Source organism: Felis catus, chromosome X, assembly GCF_018350175.1.
Source record: "Felis catus isolate Fca126 chromosome X, F.catus_Fca126_mat1.0, whole genome shotgun sequence".
Lineage (NCBI taxonomy): Eukaryota > Metazoa > Chordata > Mammalia > Carnivora > Felidae > Felis > Felis catus.
In genome coordinates, this window is record NC_058386.1 from 39912001 (window position 1) to 39919504 (window position 7504).

Sequence of the window (7504 nt, forward strand, 5' to 3'; positions counted from 1 at the left end):
GGCTTCTAGGTCTCCACAGCAGGAGGAGAAAGAGCGCAAAAATGGGAAAGGGGCTTTTGACTTCCTCAGCCCAGAAGTGACCGTGGGCAAAAGCTAATCACAGCCCTCCACACAGTCGCAAGGGTATGGGAAGGTGCAATCCTTCAGGTGTTAGGAAGGAAAGGAAAACTATACGTTGGAGAGCGTAAGTGACGTCTGATACACAGGTAGTGGAGATCTGTGCCCTATTGTTGCAGGGTTTTTTACCACAATACCCGGATTTGTTGTCTCCCCGCCTCGAAGAATGGAGAGGTGGACACAAAATAAACAGCAGACAGAAATTTATTAGAACGTAAGATTAGAAACGAAGAGTAGAGGAAAGCTCCCTTTGCCGAGAGGGGACATTGGCAAGTGAACACCGGAGGACTACAGGCAAGGGTCCTTGTGGTACAAGGTTCTGGTTGTCCCTCCTTTCCCTTCCCCCTCGTTCCTTCCCAGATCCCACCCTTATGGGCTGGACAACTCTAGCTGCTGCGTTGTCCATTCCTGATTGGCTCGTTTCCATTGTACGGGGGGGGGGGGGTGTGGGGGGGGTGTGGGGGGGTGGTCTATGGCCATACGTTCCTTGTGGGTCATAAGGTTTTCTGGTCCATTTATTTTCAGTCAGGTCTTTTGTCAGATTCCTGAGGGTGTCTGTGACATTCTTAAGAAGAGCCTTACACCCAAGGGGGTTTGCTGTGGTCAGATACTCCCAGCATTGTTCCAAAATACGTCTTTCCCCACCCAGGGACCTCGGGTCCTAATCCTTTCCCTGTCTGCCTATTTTATTCTATCTTTTTCCTATCATACTATTAGGGTAGACACCTTCTATTCTCGAGGGAGACTTTTTTCTCACCTAAATCCAGATCGAGGCACTAACCTTTGCAAGGGTTTATATCCTGTCTATACCTCCGAATAGAGTACACAGTTTTGACAGCCTGTGTTTTTATTCAGGGATCTTAATTCCATCTATTTGCCTCACAAGGGCCTTGGTGCCTCTCCAAGTGGCTAAAATATGCAAGTCTTTTATCTACTGATGTAGGTAATGCTCTTAGGGTAGCCAAAGCACGAGTGCCTATGTATTTAGTAAGTTTCCTTTTAAGTTTTGACTCTTGGGGATTCCTTCCTTCCTAAACTTTTTATTTTGCTGTAATTTCTAACTTAAAGAAAAATTGTAAAGATGAAATCCCAGCCCAGCTCCACCGAGGCTATCCCTGAGTCCACAGAAAGCTAAACTAATGGTCATGACCTTGGCTTACTGGGACATCCATAGACTGGCTCATGCTATCCACCTGCTTCTGGAATACCCAGATGCAAACTGTGAGGAAACGAAGTGTGTGATGAGGGCTGCTCCAACGATGACAGAAGCCAGCGGCTGCATGAGACATTCAACTTGAGCCTGGGCTCTTTCAGCCTGCCCTGTTTGATTGATAAAGCTCGCAAGATCACCCACAGCAATGCTATCCTTCCCCGCACTGCTCACAAGCACAACCTATGAGAGGAAGCGGAAGAGAAGATTCGTGCGGACATTTTGAAGAACTACGTTACAGACACCTCCAACCAGCTGGCCAGTGTTTGCTACAGCCGTGACTTTGAGACCCTGAAGCAGGAGGACTCGGAGGGGCTCCCTGAAAAGAGGAGGCTCTTCTCACAGTTTCTGGGGAAGAGGCCACAATTCGCAGGGGACACGATCACCTTGCTTCTGGCCTCCTTGGCCTGCACCGTATATTTGAACCCGAGTGCCTGGATGTGTCAGACACGAAAGACTTCATCACCCTCTGGCCCGAAGGAGATCTCCGCTTACGCAAAGCCCACCTGCCTCCTCCCAGGCCCTATGCACGGAATGACTGCCGTGTAGGGCAAGTCGGGTCCTGTTGAGGCCAGGAGATAGGAGCCAGGAGCTCGTACTGCCCCGCTGGGGACCTGGGGAAAAGCTGGACCTCCTTGCACTCCAGAATCCCACTTCTTGTTCCTTTCTACTTCTTTTCTTTCCTTCTTTTCATGGTTGTCTCTGCTTTGAGGTGCCCAACTGGACCCCTCACCTGTAGGGCTCAGCCCTGAGCTCTCCGACATTGCCCTGAAGACCAGTATTGGCCTGGTATGCAGGCCCTGCTCCCCTCCAGCACGGTCCTCGCCCCAGTCCTGCCTGGTCCCCAGTAAAGCCTTAATCATACGTGCGCACACACGATTTATGAAGGAGAATCTAAGGGAAGAAAATCCTAGACCTATCTCATGAAGCACACGTTATCATATCCAGTTCAACAGTACCAAAAACAAAACAAAAGAAAAAAAAAAAGCATCTCAACTGTATCAGTTGTATTTTACAACCGTCTGTATTTTCTACGTTTTGACATCTTGGAGCCTTGCTAATCTGGAGAGACTTCCCCTCCCAGGGCGAGCTAATTTCTAGAAATTGTAAACAACTTGCCCGCTGGCGTGCCTTTCACATGCAAACCAACTAATCCATATCCCCAACCGCTTCCTTCAGTCTCTCACGCATGAAGCCAATATTCCCCCTGCCCTAAATCACCCCAAGGTCAGGTACAGGAAGACTGGGGACCACCTCTACAGCCTGGAGCCTGCTAAAAGTATTCAAACTCACCATCCGAAAAGGCTGACCTTGCCTTGCCCATTCCTTGCCATCGAAACCACAATCAAGGCTGGCAGCCATATTGCCCCTTCACTCCTTCTGCCCCCTGACTGACACCGGTACTTCCCTCTGTGGCCCCCTATGGCGTGACATGCTCTTTCCTCTTGGGAACTATGAGTAATAAACTCTCATTTGAAAAGCAGTTTTCTCATGTCTGTCGCCTTACCGTGCCTGATTAAAACAAATCTCAGGAACATTTCAAGACATCAGTCAAGTAGAATTTATCCCCAAAATGAAATGACAGTTCATGATCCGAAAACCTACTACTGGGCTATAGCATACTAATAAAGAATATAGTCATATATGATCATGTCCCTGGAGCAGAGAAAGTATTTGATAAAATTCAGTCAAATGTATCCTTCCATAGCCTGAAGCAAGCCTATATTTAATTGTGACACTTTTGACACAACCCCATAAAGTCAGAGTCTCAATAAGCATTAGTAAGTGCTTCTGTCCAACCTTATGCTGGAAGTGAAGAAAAACAAAGTGTATCTACATCGGATTAGGAAGAGACAAACTGTCTCCACTTGAAGATTGTGTGACAGTCTCCATAGAAAATTCAAGAGACGCTACAGGTAACATTATTAAAACAAATGAGGATGCATCAAGTTTGCTGGGTAAAGGATCAACCTAGAAACCCCACTGAAGTCTTCACATTGCGTCTTATACTACATAATACTGAGTGACAAAAGCAAAGTTCACAAAGCTTCATGTGGTTTGGTCCCATTTATACGAAGCTCAAAACTTGAAAAATAATACTCGGTATGGGCTGGGGATGTGTACAAATGTAATAAGTAAATTAAAGTTTGTGCGCTAATGAGAAATGCTAAATTCATGACGCTGATGACCTCTGGGGAGAGAGGGAAGAAAAATGTTTAAAAAAATAAAAAAAAAGAGTTAGTGAGATAATGTACTAAAGACCTTAGCGTATTGCCTGGGGACCGTACGAGTTCAATAAATGGTCACTATGATTACAAACATATAAGTTCTCTTTACTTAAAAGCTTACAATGGTAACAAAGAAAGTCCTGTTCTGTAACAAAAGCATGATTACTGTGTTTTTAGTGCTTACGTGCCAGCATTTCAGCCTCCATTTTCACAGTATTTGTTAAATGAGTGCATATTTACTGACCTCGCACTAAGTTCTAACGTTTTACAATTATTATTGACCCTCTAACATCTGACAAGTGCAAAAGCAGCGATAAAGCCAAAGTGATAGTAAAGAGACTTGCAAGATTTCCAGGAGTGCAAAACTAGAGATTCGAGAGAGGGAAGAAAAATGAGACCTCTGGTCTGGGCAAGAAGGTGTCGACTTACATCTCTTTGCCCCGTTCTGCTGGACGCGGCTATGAACCCTGAAAATAACTCATGAGATTACCAAAGAAAAACTCTGCAACGTGGAAGTTGGACCACAGGACTAGAGGAACCCCCACCCAACAGAAGAAGGACACCCAGACCGGGTGTTTTCCAAACCCACAACCTACTAAGAAAAAGGGCACCCCTGATAGGCTCACTCCTCCCCCAAATGCAGTTGGAGTCCCGCCAACAATATTCTATGTGCCTGGCAGAATCGGCAATGGCGAACCAACTGGAAGCCCAACGGACGGGAAATGATCAGCGTGAATACTCTCTATCCTTACCCCGTTTGAGACTCACCTCCCCCACCTGGAGATACCACACAGCTAAGAAGTATTGGCAAAAGGGATCCCAATGCAAGGGCCAGCTGGAAAAGCATCCTGCTCCCTATTGAGCCTGAGGCTCTCCTTCCCCACTCAGAGACACCACGTACGCAGCGGGAGGGCAGGGGATTGGCAAGTAGGATCACGCCACAATAAGTGTGTAGCCAGGAATGTACTCTCCATCCCCCACGAGCAGCAGGGAGGCTTCCAGGAAGGTTATTTGCCCCTCCAGGCCTAAGACTCTCCCTGCCCCCCATTCAACGGAACCTTGACAAGCATTCAGCTACGGTGGCACTGTCCATCCCCTACAGACAGGAGAAACTTGCTACAATGCAGGTCAGGAAACACCATCCATCCCTGGAGCAGGAGCACTCCCTTCCCCCACCTCCAGGTTCTAGGAAGCTCCACCTGAGCAAGCTTCTTCAGCTCCCTCCAACAGCATCAACAAGAATCAGTAGACGCTCCAGTGGCATGAGATAAGTCAGGTAGACAAAAATAGTATCGCAAAGGCTCCGAAAATGATATTGGAGCCACAGTCCAAAAATGAGGCCAGGGCCTGCATGATAAAGCTAAACAAAGTGACTCCCCTCTTAAAATGGAAAAGTTACTAGGACCTATGGTCTCCAAGATGACCGGGATAGGACACAACTGACAAATCACCCTACGTCAGAAACCAGGCAAATCACAACTGGAAGGAGAAATGAGACTTAACTTCTGTCACCCCAGAGATGAATCAGGTGCTGGAATTCTCTGATAAAGGTTTTTTTTTTTTTTTTTTTAATTTTTTTTTCAACGTTTATTTATTTTTTGGGACAGAGAGAGACAGAGCATGAACGGGGGAGGGGCAGAGAGAGAGGGAGACACAGAATCGGAAACAGGCTCCAGGCTCTGAGCCATCAGCCCAGAGCCTGACGCGGGGCTCGAACTCACAGAGCGCGAGATCGTGACCTGGCTGAAGTCGGACGCTTAACCAACTGCGCCACCCAGGCGCCCCTCTGATAAAGGTTTTAAAGCAAACGTCCTACAAACAATTCAGTAAGCAATTCCAAATTACATCGAGACACTCGAGAGATAATTTAGGATCTTGGTAAAGAAACAGAAGTTATGAAGAAGACTAACTGAAAATTAAAAATGGAAAATTATAGTAAGAGAATAAAAGCTCCCCGTGTGCAGGCTCAATAGTCGAGTGGAGTTGACAGAGGGTACATTCAGCGAACTCAGGGACAGATCAGTAGAAGTTACTCAAATATTTTTGAGCCACATATCTGACAAAGGTCTTGTATCTCAAATAAAGGAGGAACTCTCCAAATTCAACAGTAAAGAAACAATAAATGCCATTAGAAGATGGCCAGTATCATTAGCCATCGGAGAAATGGAAATTAAGACCATGAGGAGATATCCCTACACACCTCTCAGAAGAGCTAACATAAAAACAAAACAAAACAAAACAAAACAAAACAAAAAACTGTGATAATCCCAAATGCTGACGGAGCTGGAGAGGAACTGAATCACTCAGACCTGGCTGGTAGGAATGCAAAACGGTAGAGTCATTCTGGAAAACAGTTTGGCAGCCTCTTAAATAAACACAAAGTTACATTATGACCCAGCGATGGCACACATAATGTGAAAGCCTAATGCATCTAAAAACCTGGGCATAAAGGTATTAGTCCCAAACTGGAAAATAACCCAATGTCCTCCAACGGTTGAATGATGAAACAAATGGTGGTACATTCATATCTGCTCGGCAATAACAAGGAGTGAACTATTGATACACGTCACCATATGGATGACGCTCTAGGGAGTTATACTAACTTAAAAAATAAGCCAATTCCAGGAGCGCCTGGGTGGCTCAGTCGGTTAAGCGTCCGACTTCGGCTCAGGTCATGATCTCGCCGCTTGAGAGTTCGAGCCCCGCGTCAGGCTCTGTGCTGATGGCTCGGAGCCTGGAGCCTCTTCAGATTCTGTGTCTTTCTCTCTCTCTCTCTCTCTGCCCCTCCCCTGCTCACACTCTGTCTCTGTCTCTCAAAAATAAATAAACATTAAAAAAAATAAAAAAAATAAGCCAATTCCAAATGGTTATGTACTATATGATTCCAGGTATGTAGTGAGAAGGTAAATTTTTAGAAATGGAGAACAAATTATCGGTTTCCAGGGGTCAGGTGATGGGAGACAGGGTGGTGGCTGCAATCATAAAAGGGCAACGGGAAGGATCCCTATGGTGATGGAACATTCTTTTTCTGGTTTGTCAATATCAATGTCAATATCCTGGTTGTGAAGGATGCTTCTCCAGCTGGCACTCGCATTGGGATCCCTTTTGCCAATACTCCTTAGCGGTGGTATCTCTAGGCGGGGGAGGCGAGCCTCAAACAGGGTAAGGATAGACAGTATTCACCCTGATCATCGTCAATGTCAATATCCTGGTTGTGATACTGTATTATATTTTGCAAGATGCTACCTTTGGGGGAAACTGGGTAAATGGTACGTAGGATCTGTCTCTACTATTTCCTACAATTGCAAGTTAAGTTCACAAGCACTTCAAAATAAGAAGTTTAAATAGGGCCCTTGGGTGGCTCAGTTGGTTACGCATATGACTTCAGCTCAGATTATGATCTCATGGTGTTGGTTTGAGCCCAGCATCAGGCTCTGTGCTATCAGCACAGCGGAGCCTGCCTCAGATCCTCTCTCTGCCACTCTCCCACACTCACACCCGTGTGTTCTTTCTCTCTCTCTCTCTCCCCCTATCTCTCAAAACTAAATAAACATTGAAAAGTAAAGTTTAAATAAAAAAGGTGCAAGATGGTGGCCATTGCACACGCAAATGGAATGGATTATAGGAACATGTCTGCAAGGCAAAGAGGAAATCCCGTGACATAGTATTGCTTATGTAGTTGACAGTAAACGACAACACAGGAGGAAACCAAGTTGGCCAAATATAGGAAGGTTTGCTCACAGAGGGTTGACCTTCATTAGTGTGGGCCTGTGGTGGCGTTGATCGTAGTTAGGGAGAAAGCCGGCGTTCAGCTTTGGAACTTAACAGACTCTCCTGAAGGAGGCCTCCGGCCTTAGGTTGTTGCATAGTGTCAGGACTCTGTTCCAGTCTGCACAATACCAAAGGGACTGGTGCGGACACATCGACGCTAAGAATCTCCATACATCCC

The 7504-nt window shown here is 46.1% G+C and overlaps 1 pseudogene; it reads left to right on the plus strand.

Annotated features, from left to right (window-relative positions):
* Positions 1 to 1256: 1256 nt before the first annotated feature.
* Positions 1257 to 1876, plus strand: LOC109496324 (annotated as a pseudogene).
* The last annotated feature ends 5628 nt before the right edge of the window (positions 1877 to 7504 follow it).